This window comes from Staurois parvus, unplaced genomic scaffold (assembly GCF_062004578.1).
Source record: "Staurois parvus isolate SC_StPar_1 unplaced genomic scaffold, SC_StPar_1.0 ptg000288l, whole genome shotgun sequence".
NCBI lineage: Eukaryota > Metazoa > Chordata > Amphibia > Anura > Ranidae > Staurois > Staurois parvus.
The window spans coordinates 2,586,360-2,608,985 of NW_028318084.1; the positions used below are offsets into that span (position 1 = coordinate 2,586,360).

The 22,626-nt window shown below is 47.9% G+C and overlaps 1 protein-coding gene and 1 pseudogene across 1 annotated transcript in view; one reads left to right on the forward strand and one right to left on the reverse strand.

Annotated features, from left to right (window-relative positions):
* The window catches only part of LOC149458310 (uncharacterized), a 234,061-nt gene that overhangs the window by 40,530 nt on the left and 170,905 nt on the right, over positions 1 to 22,626 (forward strand). The window lies entirely within an intron of this gene.
* On the reverse strand, positions 9,157 to 9,362 carry LOC149458312 (U2 spliceosomal RNA; annotated as a pseudogene).

Here is a 22,626-nt window from a genome sequence, read left to right on the forward strand (position 1 = left end):
ATACAGTTCCAAACATACGATAAATACATTCAGGCAAATAAATACATTCGCTCAGCGGTATGATGCCTGACGTGATGTGCACAGAGGATGAATCCCCCGGATCACCACGTCATGCATGACGCCGCTTACCCCAAAAACTGTAGCATCCTAATACAATATACATTTCCTAGTCACTATGTCATGCACGAAAACGATAACTGAAAAACACTATCAACAATAGGCATCGGGTGTGTGGGGGGGGGAGGGGAGGGAAGGGGGAAACACAGGCCCGAAGCTTTATTGAAGGGACAAAGACACGCAAGGGGGAGTAGGGGGAAGGGGGAAATCTTCAGACGTCCTCTTCCTCCTTAAAGTCCAACAAGGAATAGTCTCTGAGCAGACTGAGGATCAGTCTGCGGCAGTCCTCAATGGACATCCTCTCCCGCTGGTGGATGAGGCGCTTTCTGGCGCACCATAAAGCGTCCTTAAAACAGCACAGCACCCGCCAGGAGCCGTCAATGTCCTCCAAAGAAAAAGTTCCACAGAACAGTCCATTCAACACCCCAAAGTGAGTGATGGCTGTCTGTGGCACAAAGTCCTTGAGTTCAGGTTCCAGGGCCCCCAACAGGGCCTGAGCAAATGAGCACTCCCAGAAAACGTGGTAAGACGTTTCCTCATGGATGATGCAGAAGGGGCAGTGTCTGTATCTGCTCAGGTTCCTGGCATGCATAAATGTCCTGAGAGGCAGTCCCCCCTGGATAGCCATCCATGCCAGGTCTTTGTGCCTGTTGGTGAGGATGTTGGAAGAAACATTCCTCCAGACCACCTTGCAGGTGTCTGAAGGCAGGCCTGGAACCGACTCCAAAATGTCGCTGGCTCGGATGAGCTTGTAGATCGTCTTTGGCTTCCACAAGTCCGGCTTGACTCCCTGCAGCCCTTGCTCCCTGATGAACTTGAAGGTATCCAAGTAGAACCAAGGAGTGTCCCAGTTGTAGGGGATGGAACTATCCCAAGTGTCCCACCCCAGGGACCTCCAGAGAGGCAACAGGAAGAAGCGAGACATTGCGTTCCCGCCAGAGTCCATAGTCCGTCTTGGCAAAGTTCTGCGGACGCAGTTACAAGCAAAGAACACCCTCAGCTGGGTGGCGATGTCGGGCACGCCCTTACCGCCCTTGAGGGGTTCCTTGAACATGACTGCCCGCTTCACTCTGTCCATCTTGGAGCCCCAGATGAAGTGAAACACCGCCCTGGTGATGGCCTTGCAGGTGTTGACCCGGGGGGGCCAGGCCTGGGCGAGGTACTGCAACACAGGGAGAATCTCGCTGCGGAGTACCAGTGTCTTCCCTTCGATGGTGAGGTCTCTGAGGCTCCAGAGTCCAAACTTTTGGCGCATCTTGGCCAGTCTCTCCTCCCAAGACTTCAGGGCTGCGCCCTCGGCACCAAACCAAACTCCCAAAATCTTCATGAAGTCTGTCTTGATGCCAAAGGGCATGGATGCAGAAGAAGGCAGGAACCACTTTCCGAAGAGCATGACTTCCGACTTCCCGCAGTTGACCTTTGCCCCCGAAGCTTGGCCGAAGTCCTCGCAGGTCTGGACGAGCAGGTCGATGGAGCGCTGGTTGGCACAGAACACCGTCACGTCGTCCATGTAGAGCGAGCACTTCACTTCCCGTCTGTCTGGTCCCGGTGCGGTGATTCCCCCGATCTCTGGATTCCGTCTGATGCATTCGGCGAAGAGCTCTATACAGCAAACAAAAAGCAGAGGTGAGAGAGGACAGCCTTGTCTGACCCCGGAGAGAACCGGGAAGGGGTCAGTCTTCCAGCCGTTCACCTGCACGGAACTACAGATGTCATTATACATGATGTCAACATATGAACAAAACATTTCCCCGAGACCAAACCTGCGCAGGGCTCTGCACATAAACCCATGGGAGACACGGTCAAAGGCCTTCTCCTGATCAAGACTGACCAGGGCCGCGTGCACACGGCGGTCCTTGATGTATTGGACCGTGTCCCGGACAAGCGCTAGGCTGTCCGCAATCCTGCGGCCAGGAATGCCACAAGTCTGATCCGGGTTGATGATCTGTCCGATGACAGCCTTCAGTCTGTACGCCATGACCTTGGCGAGGATCTTGTAGTCCACGTTCAGAAGAGAGATGGGACGCCAATTTTTCAAGTCACATCTCTCCCCCTTACGCTTGTACAGGATCGTGATCATCCCCTCCCTCAACGAAGGAGGCATCTTGCCCTCCACCACCATCTCCTCGTACAGCTCGAGCAGGTCCGGGCCCACGAGATCCCACAGCGCTACATAGAGCTCCGCTGGGAGACCGTCGCAACCCGGGGTCCTGCCTTGCCTAAAGGATTTAGCGGCAGAGTGCAGCTCCTCCAACGTCAAGGGGGCGTTGGTGGCCGACAAACCTGCAGGATCAATAGTGTTAGAGATACCTGACAAGAACCTGTCGGCCGCTTCCGAGTTTGTTTCTTTAGGGGAGTAGAGGTCGGAGTAGTAGTCGCTGACCACTTCCATCACGGCCTCCTTCCCCTTCTGGAGTGTTCCAGTCTTGTCACGCAGCTCCGACAGGGGTGTGTGTCCTGAGTGGAGTTTCCTGAAAAAGAAAGAGTTACACTTCTCACCTTTCTCGAGATGCTCCACTTTGGCACGGAAGACAATGTGCCTGGATTCTTCCTCAAAGTGCTTTTTCAAGCACTTCTTGGTGTCCTCCAGGTCTTGCCTCACGTCCCAGCCACAGTGGTGAAGGTCCTGCAGGGACTGCAGCTGACGCTGCAGCCTCCTGAGTTCCTTCCTCCTGGCACACACTTGCTGGCGTCCCCTGGCCTGAAAGAAGCTGCGCAGCTTGACTTTCACGAACTCCCACCAGTCGCTGACCTTAGGAAAGAAAGACTTCTCCTCTCGCCAGGCACCGTAGATTTCCCTGAGCTCCGCTAGCAGTTCCTCATCGCCCAGCAGGGTGCAATTCAGCTTCCAGGAGCCTGGGCCCGGGGCAAAGCCCTCTCCCAGATCACCTTGAAAGTGAATGGCCCTGTGGTCAGAGAAAAAGCAGGGAACCATGGAGAACCCGCGGTGCCTGACTGCCCTGGAGGTGAGCACAAAGTCAATCCTGGAGCGCACGGATCCATCGGGGCGGCTCCATGAGTAGTTCACGGAACCGCGCCCCGAGTTTTGCGTACATGCTGGAGCTGCGCCCATCCTCCTCTATCGGACAGTTAAAATCACCGCCGATTACTACTGTTCTCGTTGTGGCGAGTTGCGTCCGCAGGGTTTGGAAAAGTTCCAGCCGCGCGTTCTTCTCCGGGGGAGCGTACACGTTGATGAGCCTAACGGGCTCCCCCGCCCACGAACCATCTATGACCAGAAGGCGGCCACAGACGAGCTCATGGACGGAGTCAACAGTGAAACGTCTTCCCCTGATAAGAACCGCAACCCCTGCGGACTTGCAATCGCCACCCCCAGACCAGTAGGAGGGACCATGGGTCCACTGGGAGGACAAATGAGTGTACCTCCTCAGAGGGGGAAGTGCGCACTCCTGAAGCATGTACACATCACTCTGCTGTGTGGAAAGAAAGGTCAGCACAGTCTGCCTCCTAGACACGTCCTTTATGCTCCTCACATTAATGGAAAAGATAGATATCTCAGCCATCATGGGAAAGAGATGAAGGGGTTAGTCGGCAGGGGCTGTGCTTACCTCCCCTGGGGAGGGGGGGCGACCTCTGTGACCTCTGCAGCCTGACAGGTGTCCTGGCCCAGACCAATCTGATTGAGGACCTCGATGTCAGGAATCAAGGAATGACCAGAAAGGTGCGGACTGACACAGGGAAACGCAGGTCTCAGGTATAGTATTATACAGGTATTATTAGCCACCCAGATATATATAAACGCACAGTGAACAAACTAACCTTCCACTAATCTTAGGAGGTGCAGGAACACAGGCGTAGTCAGGGCTGGAGAGGTGGAATGGTCAGGCCGGCCGTAGGGTTCTGTAACGACTGCCTGGTGGTACCTCTAGCGGTCCTCAGGGCAGGATTCCCCAGGGCGCGGAGTCTAAGTCCCAGTCTGCTATTCACCAGGGCCCCTGATGGTGGGGATGGACTTGGAGCAGACAGGAACCAGGTCGCGGCCCCTGAGTACACCTGCTAGTGATAGAGGGATCCGCCAGAGGTATGTGCAGGTACGGCTGGATCTGTGCAGGATGGATGGATGGCAGAGTAGTTAGCGTGGTCAGACGGGCCAAGTCAGCAACGTGCGGGCAGCAAGGTATCAAAGGAGCAGGCAGAGAATGGTCAAGGTCACAAGCCGGGTTCAGTAACTCATGGACAGCGCAGTACAGAGGATCAGGCAGAAGAATAGTCAGGGATGAGCCAGTAGTCAGAGCAGGAGACGGTCAACAGGAATCAGGATCAGACAGGGTCGGCAACAAGGTATCTTCTCACAGGAACTAGGAACAGGATACAGGGGCACATGGGGAGACATACACCAAGGCAAAGAGCACAGGCCTGGTCATGCCTTATATACACCTTTCTGTAATCAGCCCCAGGTTTGGCTGATTGTGAGCTTCTGGCTGCTAAGAGCACCCGCTGGTCAGCTCTGGTACTGCAGCCCACACGGCAGGAGAGTCCCACCACCAGTGCTGAGAGCACCCGCTGGTCAGCTCTGGTACTGCAGCCCACACGGCAGGAGAGTCCCACCACCAGTGCTGAGAGCACCCGCTGGTCAGCTCTGGTACTGCAGCCCACACGGCAGGAGAGTCCCAGCACCAATGCTGAATCCATTCCTGACAGAACCCCCCCCTCAAGGAGCGGCCTCAGGACGCTCCAAACAGTCCTTAGTGGGCAAAATGTTCCACCGCCCGGGTCCGGTAACTGGCTGAATATCCTACTGCCGGAGTAAACCGGTTGGCTGGGTTTCCTTCTGGTAGACTTCTCTTTGTGTAGGAGAACCAAGGAAGGCAGGTCACTGGGCACAGGATTTCCAGGAGCAGGCTGGGTATCAGTTATCGGCCAGTTTAACTGGACATCAGGGGCTGGCATGTCGGGCTGTGTAGCGGGCAGAGACACGTCAGCGGGCACCAAGTCATCTGGCACGACAGCGGGCACAGAGTCACCGGGCACGTCAGCGGGCACCAAGCCTTCTAGCAGAACCGCGGGTACCGGGTCACCAAGCTTGACAGCAGGCACCAAATTAACTGGCACAACAGTGGGCACTGAATCAACTGGCACGACAGCGGGCACCAAGTCATCAGGTATCAGGTTATGTGGCTCAACAGCGGGCACTGGGTCCTCGGGCATCAGGTCATCTGGCTCGACAGCGGGCACCGAGTCAACTGGCATGACAGCGGGCACCGAGTCATCAGGCATCGAGTCATCTGGCTCGACAGCGGGCACCGAGTCAACTGGTACGACAGCGGGCACTGAGTCAACTGGCACCGAGTCAACCGGTACGACAGCGGGCACCGAGTCATCAAGCATCAAGTCATCCGGCTCAACAGCGGGCACTGAGTCATCAAGCATCAAGTCATCCGGCTCAACAGCGGGCACTGAGTCAACTGGCACCGAGTCAACTGGTGCGACAGCGGGCACCGAGTCAACTGGCACCGAATCATCAGGCATCAAGTCATCTGGCTCGACAGCGGGCACCGAGTCAACTGGTACGACAGCGGGCACCGAGTCAACTGGCACCGAGTCAACTGGCACCGAGTCAGCGGGCACCGAGTCAACTGGCACGACAGCGGGCACCGAGTCAACCGGCACGACAGCGGGCACCGAGTCAACCGGCACGACAGCGGGCACCGAGTCAACTGGCATCGAGTCATCTGGCTCGACAGCGGGCACCGAGTCAACTGGCACCGAGTCAACTGGTACGACAGCGGGCACCAAGTCAACTGGCACCGAGTCAACTGGCACAACAGTACAGTGAGTGGGAGTAGGGTACCGACATGTGGCAGATTGCTGGGTATACTGGGCTGTCACTGGGGGGGCTGTCACTGGGGGTGCTGTCGGGAATGCAGGAAAAGAGCTTTGAGCAGAGGAATGATGAGAAACAGGACTGGTTCGTTGCAAGCTGATTGAGGCTGGGTGTAACAAGTCTGACCATGTCTGCAGTAAGGGTTGGACAACGCTCAGCTTACACAAGGCCTGTCTGATCAAAGTTTGCACTGCGTTTATACACTTCTTTAGCACCTGTGGTGAATATGCTGAATAATGCTCCAAGAAGCAATCCGGATCATCCTCCAACAACCATACCAGTGATATTATTTGACTCGCCCTGAATGGAGGAAGAAATTCATCCCTGCTTTCAGGGGTACTAGATGAAGCCAACTCAATACAAGCCTGAATCAATGGTTGCACCTCAGAGAGCTCTAGGACCTGACCTACTAGGGAATGAGCGACCCGTATGCACTCTAGCAGCTGATCCCGGGTATACTCCCGCAGAGTCGGATAGGCATATTCCCTGTCATCAAAGACTAGCATAGACAAATATATAACCTCATCAGGATGCATCCTGCACAACAAGTCAAGATGGCTTCCCTGTGCAGCCACTTCTGGTCAGGAAAGGCCTTGGTGTGATGTCAGGAATCAAGGAATGACCAGAAAGGTGCGGACTGACACAGGGAAACGCAGGTCTCAGGTATAGTATTATACAGGTATTATTAGCCACCCAGATATATATAAACGCACAGTGAACAAACTAACCTTCCACTAATCTTAGGAGGTGCAGGAACACAGGCGTAGTCAGGGCTGGAGAGGTGGAACGGTCAGGCCGGCCGTAGGGTTCTGTAACGACTGCCTGGTGGTACCTCTAGCGGTCCTCAGGGCAGGATTCCCCAGGGCGCGGAGTCTAAGTCCCAGTCTGCTATTCACCAGGGCCCCTGATGGTGGGGATGGACTTGGAGCAGACAGGAACCAGGTCGCGGCCCCTGAGTACACCTGCTAGTGATAGAGGGATCCGCCAGAGGTATGTGCAGGTACGGCTGGATCTGTGCAGGATGGATGGATGGCAGAGTAGTTAGCGTGGTCAGACGGGCCAAGTCAGCAACGTGCGGGCAGCAAGGTATCAAAGGAGCAGGCAGAGAATGGTCAAGGTCACAAGCCGGGTTCAGTAACTCATGGACAGCGCAGTACAGAGGATCAGGCAGAAGAATAGTCAGGGATGAGCCAGTAGTCAGAGCAGGAGACGGTCAACAGGAATCAGGATCAGACAGGGTCGGCAACAAGGTATCTTCTCACAGGAACTAGGAACAGGATACAGGGGCACATGGGGAGACATACACCAAGGCAAAGAGCACAGGCCTGGTCATGCCTTATATACACCTTTCTGTAATCAGCCCCAGGTTTGGCTGATTGTGAGCTTCTGGCTGCTAAGAGCACCCGCTGGTCAGCTCTGGTACTGCAGCCCACACGGCAGGAGAGTCCCACCACCAGTGCTGAGAGCACCCGCTGGTCAGCTCTGGTACTGCAGCCCACACGGCAGGAGAGTCCCACCACCAGTGCTGAGAGCACCCGCTGGTCAGCTCTGGTACTGCAGCCCACACGGCAGGAGAGTCCCACCACCAATGCTGAATCCATTTCTGACACTCGTTGAGGACCTCATTGAAGTCGGTGGAGAGATCTGGTTCCGACTGGGTCAGAGCCATCTCTTCCTCCACCTCTTCTTCCTCCAGCGTGTCGAGGTCCTCCCCCACGGGGTCGGGGCCTGCGGCATTCTGGAGGACGGCAGGCCGCTTGGTGGCAGAGGAGGTGTCCTCCGCCGCCGGGCTGGCCTGCTCCTTCTTCCGCTTCCTGTACCCCGCCGCAGAGTTGCTGACAGGGGTGGCAGGGGGAAGGGGCGGGAAGTCCTCCTGGGAGGACAGGTCCGGGGGGGGTGGGACCGGGGCAGGGGCAGGGGGGCAAGGGGGGGTAGGGGCAGGGGGACCAGGGGCCGAGGGGCCGGGGGCCGGGACAGAGGGACCAGGGGCAGGGGGACCAGGGGCAGGGGGGCCAGGGGCAGGGGGACCAGGGGCAGGGGGGCCAGGGGCAGGGGGGCCGGGGGCCAGGGGGGCCAGGGGCAGGGGTACCTGGGGCCTGGGGGGGGTTCCTCTTACCCGGGTCCTTTGGAGGCTTTTGTGGCGTTGGTTTGGTGGCCGGGCCCTTGCTCAGGGCCCCGGCGTACGTCCTGCTTCTTTCTGGGCAGTCTCTGTAGACGTGCTCGGACCGTCCACAGAGGTTGCAGGTTCTGGACCTTGGGCGATCCTTGGTCTCGTGACCTGCAGACCTACAGAACCTACAAGAAAGCACACTGCATTCCTTACCCTCGTGCCCCGGCTGGCCGCACTTGCGGCATGACTGGGGTAGGTCTGGGTAGTGTAGGAGTCCTGATGACGATCCCAGGGAGAAGCACTGTTGCAGGTGTTGGAGATCTCCAGCGGGACGATCTCTTAGTAGCCTGCAAAACACAGCCCACTTACCAGTCCAGAAGCCGTTGGTGTCTAGTATCCGGACTGGGTCCTTCAACACGACACAAAACCTTTGGAGGTAGGTGGCGATGTCTCTGCCGGGGACGTGAGGGTTCCTCATGGACACCGTGATCCTTCTTTCGTCCCTTTGAATGGGAGAGTTCGCAGCGAACTTTCGGAAGAGGGAGTCGGGTCCAGCGGTCTTCACTGCCTCCCAGTACCTTCTGCACACCTGTATGGAGACAAATGTGACAAGGAACAAACCTTTCACAAAGGACTGCACCGACAGGGTCTCTGCCTTGCTAAATCCTTGTTCAAGGATCATCTTCTTGCCAAAGACTTCCGGGGTCATCTCCGGGATTCTGCCGTCCACCTCTTTCAGCCGCAGCACGACTGTCTGCTTCATCCAGGGCTCCAAGGGAGGGAGACCGTCTGCAGGGCCGGAGCGGTCTGGGGTGGAGGTGGAGGCGGAGGGGGCTTCTCCCGGGGTCTTGGCGGGAGCGGCGTTCTGTGGCTTCTTCACGGTCTGTTTCTTCCCCATCTTGGCGCAGAGGAGTTCTCAGGAGGGCTTCCCAGAGATCTTGGTCGGGTTCCTTCTCCTTCTTCTTCCTCGGCGGCTTCACTCTCGCTTGCTTAGCCTTTGAAAAGGCTATTGAGCGTCTACTGCCCGGAGGTAGTAACGCAGAGTGAACAAGGGGGGGGGAAGATCACAAACTCGTTCTGTGTGGGGGCTAAGCCTCAAACCCAATAGCAGCAAGTAGGTGAAGCCGAATTTAATCGACGATCCTACAAGGCCGAGAAGAGGGTACCCCACACAGACCAAATGGCTTGGATAGATACAAGTGTTTCTCAACGTCCTAGCTGGAAGCCGGGACACCCCTAAAGGCAAGGTCGATACTACACTTGATCTTAGCCAAAAGGCCGAGAAGCGATCATAGTGCAACACAGCTTTTATTTGAAACCAGTATAAAAAATATTTTGTAGTGACACTTACACTTTCAATGGCATCTGGCCAGATGGGGAATCAACATGGTAAAGTCACTGAGAGCAACTTCCTGACATGTTTCGTGCGATTGCACGTTATCAAAGGAAGCTGGCTGCTCTCAGTGACATTTCTTATATAATGTGGGCGGCGCATGCGCATTAGGACTTCATGACGTCATCGTCGTCCGCTCGCGCATGTGCAGATCGTCCGCGTGGCGGCCATTTTGAAGGAGTCCAAAATTACATTGATTCCTATGGGGATTTTTTGTTCCATGGGAAAGAGCACAGGGACTCACTCTGTTAAGTTCCTGTAGTTGGCTATTATCTCCTGTACACTCAAATTACCTAGTAAACATGTATATTCGCATTTTAGGAGTAGGGATAGTTTGAATCTCGCCCTCTTATTTATCATAACAGGTGTTATCCCCTCAATTGGCTGATATACTTAGTATATGTGATATAATGGTGGAACTACAAGTCTCAATTGACTAAAAATCATAATGGCATGCGCAGACCCACATATATAATTAGTCCTCAGTCATAATTATTAAACATATTAAATTATACATAAATGTAGACAATTGTATGTGTCATAAAATCATATAATACAATGGTGAATTGTGCGTATTTAAAATTCCTAATAATACTAAACCGTAAAATCAAGCAAGATGTGTTAAAAATTATGTCTGTATCAAATTACAAAAACACTCTGTATGCATACAAATAATAGTATGATGCTTGAAAGTGTATATAAAATACATAATTTATTTCATATTAATTATTTAAAAAAAGAAGGCTGTCCTTCAGTGCGTATCTAATATTTATATTCACATCCATATTTCACAGCCTCCGATAAATAAAAACTCACTAAATACATATAAAACTTAATGCGTTACCCCATGTAAGGATAATAAAATAATACCACTCTATAAAAATGTATAGTCTTCCAAAATATTCGTAAAAGGATTGTTTTAAATAACGGATATTTAAAACAATTTTTTATTTTATAATAAAATAGAATTTATAACCATAGACCATTTTTTGTTTTATAAAAATATTTCCCTAAATATTGTAAATAGTTGTAAAAACAGGGACGGTTAACTTGTATCGATATAACAATTTTATATCTAATTCTACATTCAAGCCAAATGGCGCCAAAGTACGTAACAGGTAGATCCATTTGGTTTCTAACCTTGATACCGCACGGCGTTTAAAAATACCCCTCCAATGGCTGTTTACTATGTTGATTCCAGTAAACTTCAGACCATGTGGATTTTTCTTGTGGGCTTCCCTAAAATGCATTGATACCGAGTGGTCTTTAAAGACTTTTTTGATATTGGAAAGATGTTCTCTGAGTCTGTCACGTAACCTTCTAGTGGTTCTACCAATGTATTGTTTCCCACAATCGCACTCCAGTAGATATACCACATGAGTGCTATAACATGTTATCGTTCTTTGGATGTCATATGTTTTACCAGTAATATTTGAATGGAAGTTCTTAATTGTTTTTTGCGTATTCCATTATAAACGCACAACATGCACCTGTTGCAGGGGTAGAATCCTTTATGGTTGAAGTTAAAGGAGATGTTTTTGGGTGGGTTAATAATATTCGGCGCCAAAATGTTTCTCAGCGGTGGAGCTTTCCTGAATGTGATTTCTGGTTGACAAGGTAATGATTCGCCCAATATAGGGTCGTTCCTGAGAATAGACCAATTCCTCTTAATAATTCTTGATATACTCATATTGTAACGAATAATTCGTAATGAAGGGACAGAATCTTTCGTTATTACGTTTAATTCTAGGGCCCAGGAGATTCTCTCTTTCCAAATTACCGACTTCTATAATCTCCTTGTTAAAAACCTCAGTATTATACCCTTTTTCAACAAATTGTGATTTTGAGGATGTTAACTTGGGAAGTATAATCCTCCAATTTGTCGCAATTTCTACGGATACGTAAAAACTGACTTTTGGGGATCCCATTTAGCCATCTGGGATGATGGCAACTAGATTTTGGGATGAAACTGTTTCTATCAGTAATTTTGAAGAAACTTTTAGTCAAAATGCTTGTCCCCTCTCTAAAAAGTGTTAAATCCAAAAAGTTTATTTCGTAATAACTGTATTCATATGTCAGCTTGATATTAAAAAAATTAGCGTAAATTCGTCTCCCTTCCATAGGAGTAAAATATCGTCTATATAGCGTTTATAAAGAACGAGATCAGGCCAGTCCCTAGAGTAAATTATCTCTTCCTCCCAGTTGGCCATGAACAAATTGGCTAGGCTGGGGGCAAATTTTGCCCCCATAGCGACACCAGTGGTTTGCAAATAATATTTGTCACCAAACCAAAATTAATTATGTGTCATCGCGAAATCAAGGAGTTCCATAATAAAAATTTTTTGTGATTAGTGGAATGTCATCCGATTTGCTTAAATAAAAATCCACTGCTGTCAACCCATCAATATGTTTTATATTGCTATATAATGACGCTATATCCGCCGTCACTAAGTACGTGGGTTGTTGTAACTCAGTTTTTAGGTCCACTAAAACTTGCTTCGTATCTTTCAGAAACGCAGGAGTGTTAATAACCAGCGGTTGCAAAAAGAAATCTATATACTCTCCAATGCGTGATGTTAATGATCCTATACCGCTCACTATTGGTCTTCCCGGAGGTTTAACCAGATTTTTATGGACTTTAGGTAATCCTTCTCTCTTTTGTTCAATATACCTTCTTCATAACCTTTTTTCAAAATGCACTTAAAGAGTCTTTTTATACGACATCAGAGGATTATTATGTAATACTTTATACGTATTGCTATCACTCAATATGTCACCAAATTGTGTTATGTAGTCTTTTTTTATCAAGAACAACCACTCCGCCCCCTTTATCAGCAGGGCGTATAACTAATTCTTTTTCTTTTAACAGATCGTCCTTCAGTTTCTCCATTTCTTTGGGGCCTTTGGAGTCCCAATTATTGATTTTTAATTTCTCTAAATCTTTTAGGACCATATTCTTGAAAATAGAAATATGGGAGTGGGCCGGAGGATTAAATAGGGAGGCGTTTTTTAGATGTGATGATTTTATATGTATCGGGCCTTGGGTATTGGTCTGTCTAGTTAGAGGGTTATTAAGAAAATATCTTTTCATAGCCAAGCGTCTAGTAAATTTATGTATGTCTACAAATGTGTCAAATTTGTTAAGGTTAGTACCTGGTGCAAATTTTAAGCCTTTGTTCAACGCTGACAATTCCTTATCAGTTAACACTTTAGAGCTAAGATTGAAAATACCTTCCTTATCTATGTTCTGCGTTTTTTGTCTGTTGATCCACTTTCCTCCTCTTCTTCCTCTGCTCGTATATTTCTTTTGTGTGTAGGGCCTCTCCCTAAAAAATGGTCCCGTTGGTATTCAGGATGTGTTTGTGATCTTGGGTTATGATCCTCCTGTGATTTTCCCTTATGATGATAGTCCTTAATTAGGGCGTGGCAGTTCATTATATGATGTATGCGGATTATAATGTCTATAACCCTTTCTTTTCCCCATTGTTAGAATTAGATTTTCTGTAATTCGAGGGGGTTTGGTTATGGGTGTAATTGGTCTGGAATTGGTTATGTTCTTGCCAATACATCCTCTGTCCCCCTCGGTCATTGTTTGCGTTACCTTGGTAGTGTTGTTGGTATTGGTTATGATTGTGTGGTCTATGGTTATTACTATAATATTGTTGTGGTTTGTACTGATTCGTAGGAAGAGATCTCATATCTCGATAACCGGTGGATGGACTATAAGAATTTTGTAATGGTGTAAATCTATTTCCAGTAGGTATATTCGGTGAAGGTTGATACATATTATCGTGGTACGACTGAGGTGGGCCTCTGGGAGTATGAGGGGGTCTATAAGAGTTTTTCCTCCCTCCATTTCCTCTAAAATTAAGGTTCCCTTTATTTAATGTTGTGATTTCTCCCTCTTGTGAATTGTTAGTGAAATCATATCTAGTGGTTTCCCATTTGAAGACTTCCTTCTCCCTGTAGTCATTTAAATCTCGTGTATATTTTTTCCTCTTTTTAATTCTTTGTTCTTTCTCCGTTTTCTCTAATAATAATCTCAATTTATCGGATTCTGCTCTATATTCATCACTCTCCATATATCGGGAAAGTTTTTCCTTAGTTTTGTTTATTTCAAAATCTAAATATTCTAATTTTTTCTGTTGATCAAAAATTTCAATAATTCTATACCTTTTACAATTAAAAAACAGATAGCACTCAGACTCGCTGTTGATGTCGTCCGTTTCTGATGGAATATCCCATCTAAGGGATCTTGGGACCATATTATCCTTTATATACTGTTCAAGAAAGGAAATGTCCCATATGGTGCGAATTTCTGAGGTGGTATGGTTAGTTAAGTGAGTGAAAAGACCATGAAGGTCATTATTATGTTCAGTGGTTTTAAACACATCATCCGGAATAATAGATCTTTTTTATCTAAATTCAAATATATCCATTTTGCAAATCTCTAGAATAATTGATTCAATGGAAATATAATACCACATACTGGTGGAGGAGGAATTCGCTAGCAATGGAATGACCTTCAGAGTAGCTCTTGTAGCTGGCAAGTCTCCTATGTCATTGAGGTCTCAGAGGGCATTATCAAAGTAAGGGTCTTCCTACATTAGATGGAAGTCATACTGCAGCTTGCATTTTTCTTTTTCTTCAGCTTAACAGTTTGTGGTTTTTCATCCAGTGACACTTTTCGGATGTCTTCTTCAGTTATGATGAGTCTTACTTTATAGCTCTCCATGGTCCTACAGAAAGTGAAAATCATTTTAGTTCATACTGTCCTTCAGCACAATATGTACTGCTTTAGTGTCACATACACTCTGCCTTTCGTTCTGTAAGATGACAAGGGAAATGCATCATTCAGCTTGGACAGCTGAGTGACTGAGAGATCCTCCTCCACTGATGCATAACTCCATAAGCACGTAAATGCTCAACATGCCAAGAACTCAAAAGTCTGCAGACTAACAGGAGTTCTGTGTTGACGACAACAATGTGTGTTATTTGCCTAAACTCTGGAAGACCTGAGCAACTGCCAACAAATGATCATACATGCACTGAATTTAACGCCATGAACACATGCAGAAGATGCAACCAGCACTGTACTTTGCTTGGCATTTCGCTGATGTAACAAACGCTAAATATTTTCAGGGAAAGACGTGACCATAACTGACCTCACTTTATCAATTTGCAAAGGAGGTTTAAAGAATGTGGAGGAATCTAAGTGGAAGGCCATCATCCTCTGATGTCTTACAGCCAAAGTATGTGCTATGTTCTTGACATCACGAGTGTCATGCTCAACCTTTTTAAAAAACTGTGCTTCCCTTCAAAACGCATTGTCCATACATCTACAAGTGGGCCAAATGTTTTTACAAATTGAGGGTAGTGTTCAATAAAATGATGTTTCGGAAGAAGTTTGGAAACATTTTCTGCAGTAATTCTCTATGTTCTGAGATTTTGCAATCCAGGAAATGGATCTTCAGTAAAATGTGATGACATCACCACCTCCAGTATCTCTTTTAGAAGCATTAGTATCTCCCATAATACATCTACTTCAGGGATACTGCAGCCTATCATCAATGGAAGCAGTCTTAGGAGAGACCAATTTTCATGGCCATTTCCCCCTATGGATCTCTTTTGAGTTGAAGTTCTTTGGAATGATCTGTGGTTGGTCATCTTTATCAGAAAATGTGTAAGGAAAGGGCCTGATAGCCTTATTCAAAGAGTCCAAAGAAATATACTTCTTGGTAATCAAATCCTGAAGACATAGTGATTCTACCGGTACTACACCCTCCAAAAAAATCATGCAGAATGTCAGGTGGAAAGCCATCCACCACATGAAAGTTTTTCACTCAATGAGCACCCCATTTTAACACCATGGTGTATGACCATAGCATGACCATGTAGAACCCCCTGCACATGTCTATCATGGCTTTCTCTTGTCCTTGGCTGGTGTAGACCTGACCTGACCTAATTACTGTGCTCGTCATCTCGTGTACACATACAAAATCGGCAAAAATTGCCTGCTGTAAAACTCTCCTGAAATCCTGCCAAAGAGTGTGCCCCCAAGTTGTCTTCTGCTACATACAACACAGTGCCTTTTAACACTTTCTGCTAGTTGTTCAATATAAACACCATGGTTCTTAAGAGTTGCAAGATCTTCAATGAGAGGGTATAGAACTTTGGGATAGCCAGTTTCTTTCACTGTGTTAACCTTACACAATATTGCAAGCTGAATAGAGTGAGGAGCTGATCGATACTTGGAGTCATGATTAGCAAGTACCCAATATACTGCACATAGTTTGTTTTTTTTCTTGGATATCCCCAGTGGATTTGCCACTTCAAACTCATCTATATATAGCCCAAGTGCAATCATTAGTTCTTCTACATTCAAAAGAACATTTTCCTTGAAATGAGATCCATCTCTGAATAAGTGGTATCCTTCTGATGAAGAACTCCCTGCACACAGCACCTTGTCCAAAATATTCTTATTGTTGAACCATTTCCATACAGGGCACTTTTACCCCCTTCCTGCCCAGGCCAATTTTCAGCTTTTAGTGCTGTCGCAATTTGAATGGCAATTGCACGGTCATGCAACTTTGTACCCATATGAAATTTTTATAATTTTTTTCCCACAAATAGAGCTTTCTTTTGGTGGTAATTAATCACCCCTGGGTTTTTTATTTTTTGCACTATAAACAAAAAACCCCCCGAAAATTTAGAAAAAAAAAGTTTTCTTTGTTTCTATTATAAAATTTAGCAAATAAGTAATTTTTCTTCATAAATTTAGGCAAAAATTTATACTTCTACATAACTTTGGTAAAAAAAAAAAATCTGTGTATATTATTTAGTCTGTGTGAAAGATAAAGTCTACAAGCTATGGCACCAATCATTGCAAATTGATTGTTCATTTCTTGAGGCCCTAACATGCTAGGAAAGTACAAATAGCCCCCAAAGACCCCTTTTTGGAAAATACAGTCCCAAGTATTTAGTAAAAGACATGGTGAGTTATTTGAAGTTGTATTTTTTCCCAGAATTCTTTTGGAATATGAATTAATTTTTTTTTTTCACACATAATTGTCAAAATAACAAGTTATTTCTCACACCTGGCATAGACATACTTGCAATTGCACCCCAAAACACATGCTGCTACACCTCCTGAGTATTGTGATACCACATGTGTGAGACATTTCCACAACCTGGCCACATACAGAGACCCAACATCCAAGCAGTACCTTCACAGGTTGTAGGAGCATAGAAGTGGCATAAATTACACATCTAATTTTCTGACTACCTATCACAGTTTTGAAGGCCCTGGAGCACCAGGATGATAGAAACACCCACAAAATGACCCCATTCTGGAAAGCAAACATCCCAAGGTATATGTTATAAGGCATAATGAGTCTTTTGAAAATGTTATTTTTTCCAAAAGTTTTTAGAAAATGTGGAAAGAAAAATGAAAACTTTTTTTTTTTCACACAAAGTTGTACATTTCTAAAATATTTCTAACACACAGCATGTACATACCAAGAATTATGCACCAAAATGCATTCTACTCCTGAGTATGGCGATACCACACGTGTGAGACTTTTCCGCAGCTTGGCCACATACAGAGACCCAACATCCAAGTAGCACCTTCATGCATTCTAGGAGCATAAAAGGGGCATAAATTACACATCTAATTTCCTGACTACCTATCACAGTTTTGAAGGTCCCAGGCAGCAAGACAAAGGAAAAACAAAACAAAATTACCACATTTTGGAAAGAAAACACTCCAAAATATATTCTTTGAGGCATAATGAGTCTTTTGAACATGTCATTTTTTTCCACAAGTTTTTAGAAAATGTGGAAAGAAAATTAAAATATTTTTTTACACAAAGTTGTCAATTTATAGGATATTTCTTCTATACTTGAAAATACATTTTACTACTCCTCCTGAACATGACAATACCACATGTGTGAGACTTTTTCACAGCTAAAGAAAGGATAAGCAAAAGATTACCTATGGTTTTAGGAGAGCATTGGACCAGGAAGCAGGCAACAGGATTCGAGCAGGCAGGAATATGGTGGATAAACAAGCCAGGGTCAGAACAGGCAGCAGGCTGAGATCCAGGCAGAAGGAAGAAACATGGTCCATAAAAAGTCCTGGGTCAGTACAGGCAGAGATATGGTCAGCACAGCCAAAGTATTGGTCCAGGCACCAGGCAGGAACATGGTCTGAAAAACTCTTGGGTCAGTACAGGTAGCAAAAGGAGATATGGCCAGCACAGCCAAAGTATTGGTCCAGGCAACAGGCAGGAACACGGTCCATAAAAAGTCCTAGGTCAGTACAGGCAGCAAGCAGAGATATGATTAGCACAGCCAAAGTATTGGTCCAGGCAGCAGGCAGGAACATGGTCCGAAAAAGTTTTGGGCCAGTACAGGTAGCAAGAGCAGATATGGTCACCACAGCCAAAGTATTGGTCCAGGCAGCAGACAGGAACATCAGGCTTAGGGCCTTGGTCAGATAGGACTGGGGCACAGGGTTAGAGGCTTCGTCCCACCCATGGGGCACAGGGTTAGAGGCTTCGTCCCACCCAATCTCTTCGAAGCCTCCGGACAAACAGACCCTATTCCGGGAATTACAAAACCCGGGGAATACCAAAAACAGTTTTTTCTCTATTCTGAAGCCCCTAACATATGCGAGACCCCTGTGTTATCTTGAATCCCACTACTGCAGTAGCAGGGCAAAAGATCAAGTAGCAGGCAAAAAACATTGTCAATTTAACAGGCCGAGGTCAGTCCAGGAAGAAGGCATAAACGTGGTTGATAATCCAGACGGCAGGCAGAAGCATAGTCGATAAAAAAGCCATGGTCATTTTCGGTGGAAGGCAGAAATGTGGTTTAGAAGCAATTCAGACGGCAAGCAGAGGCATTGTCGGTAAACAGGCCAGGGACAGTTAAGGTGGAAGGCAGAGGCATGGTAAATCAAGGCAGTAGGCAAAAGATCAGCACAGATAATAAAAATGGGGAAATTGCAGGCTGTTGAAAATATGGGGAACTAATAACTTATTAAAGTGTGATAATGTCTGAAGCAGTCTACGATGCATAGGCCTGGTTGGGAGGGACATTGGGGACAATGAACACTGGTGTCTCTCCTAATTCCCCTTCTTCTGCATACCTTACATTTTTTGACGTCTTCTTCCTGTTTCTAATGGTGGAATTCTCTCAGGGAAATGGTGTTCATGCTGTCTGCTGACACAATCGGAGCGAATGGTTTGTGGTGGAGATCCTTGCTGATAGATTAGGGAAGTGATGACATCTATGAATTTGAGGAAGGGGCTAGGTCTTTCAGTTGATTTTTGATAGGTGATGTATGAATTATAAATGGCCATATGGAAAAAGTATATTGCAACTTTTTGTACCAGTAGAGGGACTTCCTTTAAGTATGGCTGCAGCATGCGATTGTTTAAATCCATCCCCCCCCATGAATTGATTATAACTGTGGATACACTCTGGCTTTTGGATGTCCCCTCGTCTATGAATTTCCACCATGATGTCATTATGGATAGTGGACAGGACATAAACATCTCTCCTATCCCTCCACTTTACGGCCAGCACTTCCTCGTTCCTAAGACTTGCAGATTCCCCTCTTTGTAGAATCGTGCTAACGAAACTTTGTGGGAAGCCCTTCCTGTTTGTTCGGGCAGTACCGCAGGCCATCGTTTTTTCAAGGTACAGGTGGCGGAAAAGGGGCAGGCTTGTATAATAATTGTCTAGGTAGATGTGATGCCCCTTTTGGAAGAGTGGAAAGGCCAGGTCCCAGACAATTTTGCCACTTGTGCCAATGTAGGTTGGGCACCCAGGGGGCTGGAGGTGGGAGTCTTTGCCTTCACACATGCGAAAGGCATGCACATAACCCGTGGCACTTTCACACAGCTTGTTGAGCTTCAGTCCATACCTGGCCCTTTTATTGGGAATATATTGCTTGAATCCCAGCCGGCCACTAATGTGGACAAGAGATTCGTCCACACAGATATTTTGGTCAGGGACATAAAGTTCAGAAAATATTCTAGAAAAAAAATTAATTAGGGGGCGAATTTTATACAGTTTGTCATAGCCTGGCTGATCTCGGGGAGGGCACTGGGAATTATCATTAAAATGCAGGAAACGCATTATCATGTCATAACCTGACCTGGACATTACGGATGAAAATATGGGAATGTGATGGATGGGGTGGGTGGACCAATATGAATGTAGTACATTTTTTTTTTTTTTTTTTGTAAGGCCCAAAAACAATCTAAGCTCATCTAGTGATAGCCATCTCCACTCGAATGGACGGGCATAACACGAATTGGGGTTGGCTGCAATATATTGTTGGGCAAATAGGTTGGTTTGATCGACAATTGACTGAAGGAAACTATCAGGGAAAAACAAATGTAAAAAATCAATCGGGGAAAAATTTTCTGTGTTGGTCTGCACTCCTGGTTCTGCGGTGAAAGGTTGGATTGTAGCTGATCCTGAGTTGGAAGGCAGCCACAAAGGGTTTGCCAGAGAGTCTGGGAGGTAAGTTTGGGACCTGACTCTTGGGGTCTGGCATGATATCCCAGTGCTGGTACTGAGCCTGTCATCCTGGGGTCTAGTTCTGTTGGCATTTTCTGACTGACCATTCGGGTGTAATGGCACTGGTATGTTGGAGCTGCTCGTTGTTGCTGCTCTTCAGAGCTTCTTCGGAGTGTCTTATTCTTTTAGAAGGGACTGCTTCCTCTTCCGATTCGGTCACCGATCCACTGCTTTCTCTTGGCTCGTAATCCAAATCGGAATCGGACGGTCAGAGCTCCCCGCTGCTCTTGTCCGTCATGCTCAGGATTTGGAAAGCTGCCTCACTAGAGTAATATTTTTTTGACATGTTGGCAGTATGTCAGGCAACTGTAATGGGTACACTACTGATGGGCTGCAGTGATGGTGGCTCTTTTATGGGTAATCTGATGACAGGCTGATGACAGGTACACTGACAGGCTGCACAGTTGTATGCGCTGACAGGTACGCTGATGGGCTCTGTGGGCAGGTACGCTGATGGGCTCTGTGGGCAGGTACGCTGATGGGCTCTGTGGGCAGGTACGCTGATGGGCTCTGTGGGCAGGTACGCTGATGGGCTCTGTGGGCAGGTACGCTGATGGGCTCTGTGGGCAGGTACGCTGATGGGCTCTGTGGGCAGGTACGCTGATGGGCTCTGTGGGCAGGTACGCTGATGGGCTCTGTGGGCAGGTACGCTGATGGGCTCTGTGGGCAGGTACGCTGATTGGCTCTGTGGACAGGTACGCTGATTGGCTCTGTGGACAGGTACGCTGATTGGTTCTGTGGGCAAGTACGCTGATGGGCTCTGTGGACAGGTACGCTGATGGGCTCTGTTGGCAGGTACGCTGATGGGCTCTGTGGACAGGTACGCTGATGAGCTCTGTGGGCAGGTACGCTGATGGGCTCTGTTGGCAGGTACGCTGATGGACTGACGACAGGTACCAGGAATGCTGATGGACTGACGACAGGTACCAGGAATGCTGATGGACTGACGACAGGTACACTGATGGGCTGGATGGTGACAGGTACACTGTGATGGGCAGCTGGTGACAGGTACACTGTGATGGGCAGCTGGTGACAGGTACACTGTGATGGCAATCTGGAGGCGATCTGTAATGTGCTGCACTGTACTGAGCTGTAACTCACGGTTCCCCTTCTCCTCACACAGGATCCGTGTGTGAGGAGAAGTGGTGACAGCAAGTTACCGCTCATTGTTTATACTTGTGATCGGCTGTGATAGGACACAGCCGATCGCAGGGTAAACAGCCAATTTTATTTAGCGCGGGCTACCATATCCGACCATACCAACACCATTTCCGGATAATCCCTCCGCAATAGCAGAAAGTCCATCTTTACATCCCTCACCAACTCCCGCATGGACCGAACTCCCAAATCATTACCCCCCGCATGCAATACCAGAATATCCGGTGGCCTATCCAGACTAGCAAAACTCCGAACTTCAGGCACCACACGACCCCACAACATCCCCGGCACACCTATCCATCGCACGCAAGCCTCTTGTCTGGTCAACCCCAACTGCCGCCCATTAGGCCTCACATCCGCCCGCCTGGCCCCCCAAAAAACGTAGGAGTGCCCCAGGATCCACACCAGGTGCACCGCTCCATCTGAAATAAAAGAACAATACCTACCACCAGAACAAAACGGCACAGAGACAGGACAAACTCCCCCCAACCCAGGGACAACAACCCGGGATCCAACCTTAATCACCCAACAGATGCGGACGAATGTACAAGCGAAACCTCTGGGAATCCCATCTACCAATACGTTTTACCGCCGCATCCGACAAACCCCACCGGGCGGCCTCAGTAGCTGCCCCAATCCGAAACGAGTGAGAAGCATACAAAGATGCATCCAAACCCACAACCTTCAAACATCGTCGAAAAACCGACACAAATTGAAAACGAGTTAACGGGGACCCATCTTCATGCATGAAAAAAGAGCCACACCCCACCGGACGACGGGACAAAAATTCACGAACCGCCCGCACCGGGCACACCAATGATGTTGGAAGGGCAAAAATCCGCACTCGCGCACCACGACCCAATTGGTCCGTCTTGGACCGACGGACAAACACCTCCACCCAGTCACTAGAGACCATGACATCATCCCCCAACAACCCCCCAAGAACGGATTTGGATGGACTGACAAGCTCTCCAATACGCAATGCCCCAAAGAAGGCCACCGCAAATAAGCACACCTCAAAGTCGGAAAAGCAAACAAAGCGCAGATGCTCAAACAACGATCCTAACAACTCGAAGGACACTGGACGACAAGAATCCTTACTGCGACAAGCCCTACGGTAACCTTGAAGAGCCTGTCGTACCCAAAATTCTTTTGTGAAGTCCCGACACCCTTGAAGCTTAAAGAGGAAGGCCAAGCCAGCCAACCGCCGATCCACTGCAGCAGCCGACACCCCCCGTTCCAAGTTCCTTGCCAAATAATACAACACAGCCACCCCTACCTCCGGCCCCCACGGATCTATATCGACCTGTTGTAACAAGTCCCGCCACTCCCGCCAGACCTTCGAGTATGCAGACCATGTCGCCTCACTCACCGACCTCCGTATCCAACCTGCAATGACCCCAAGGCAAT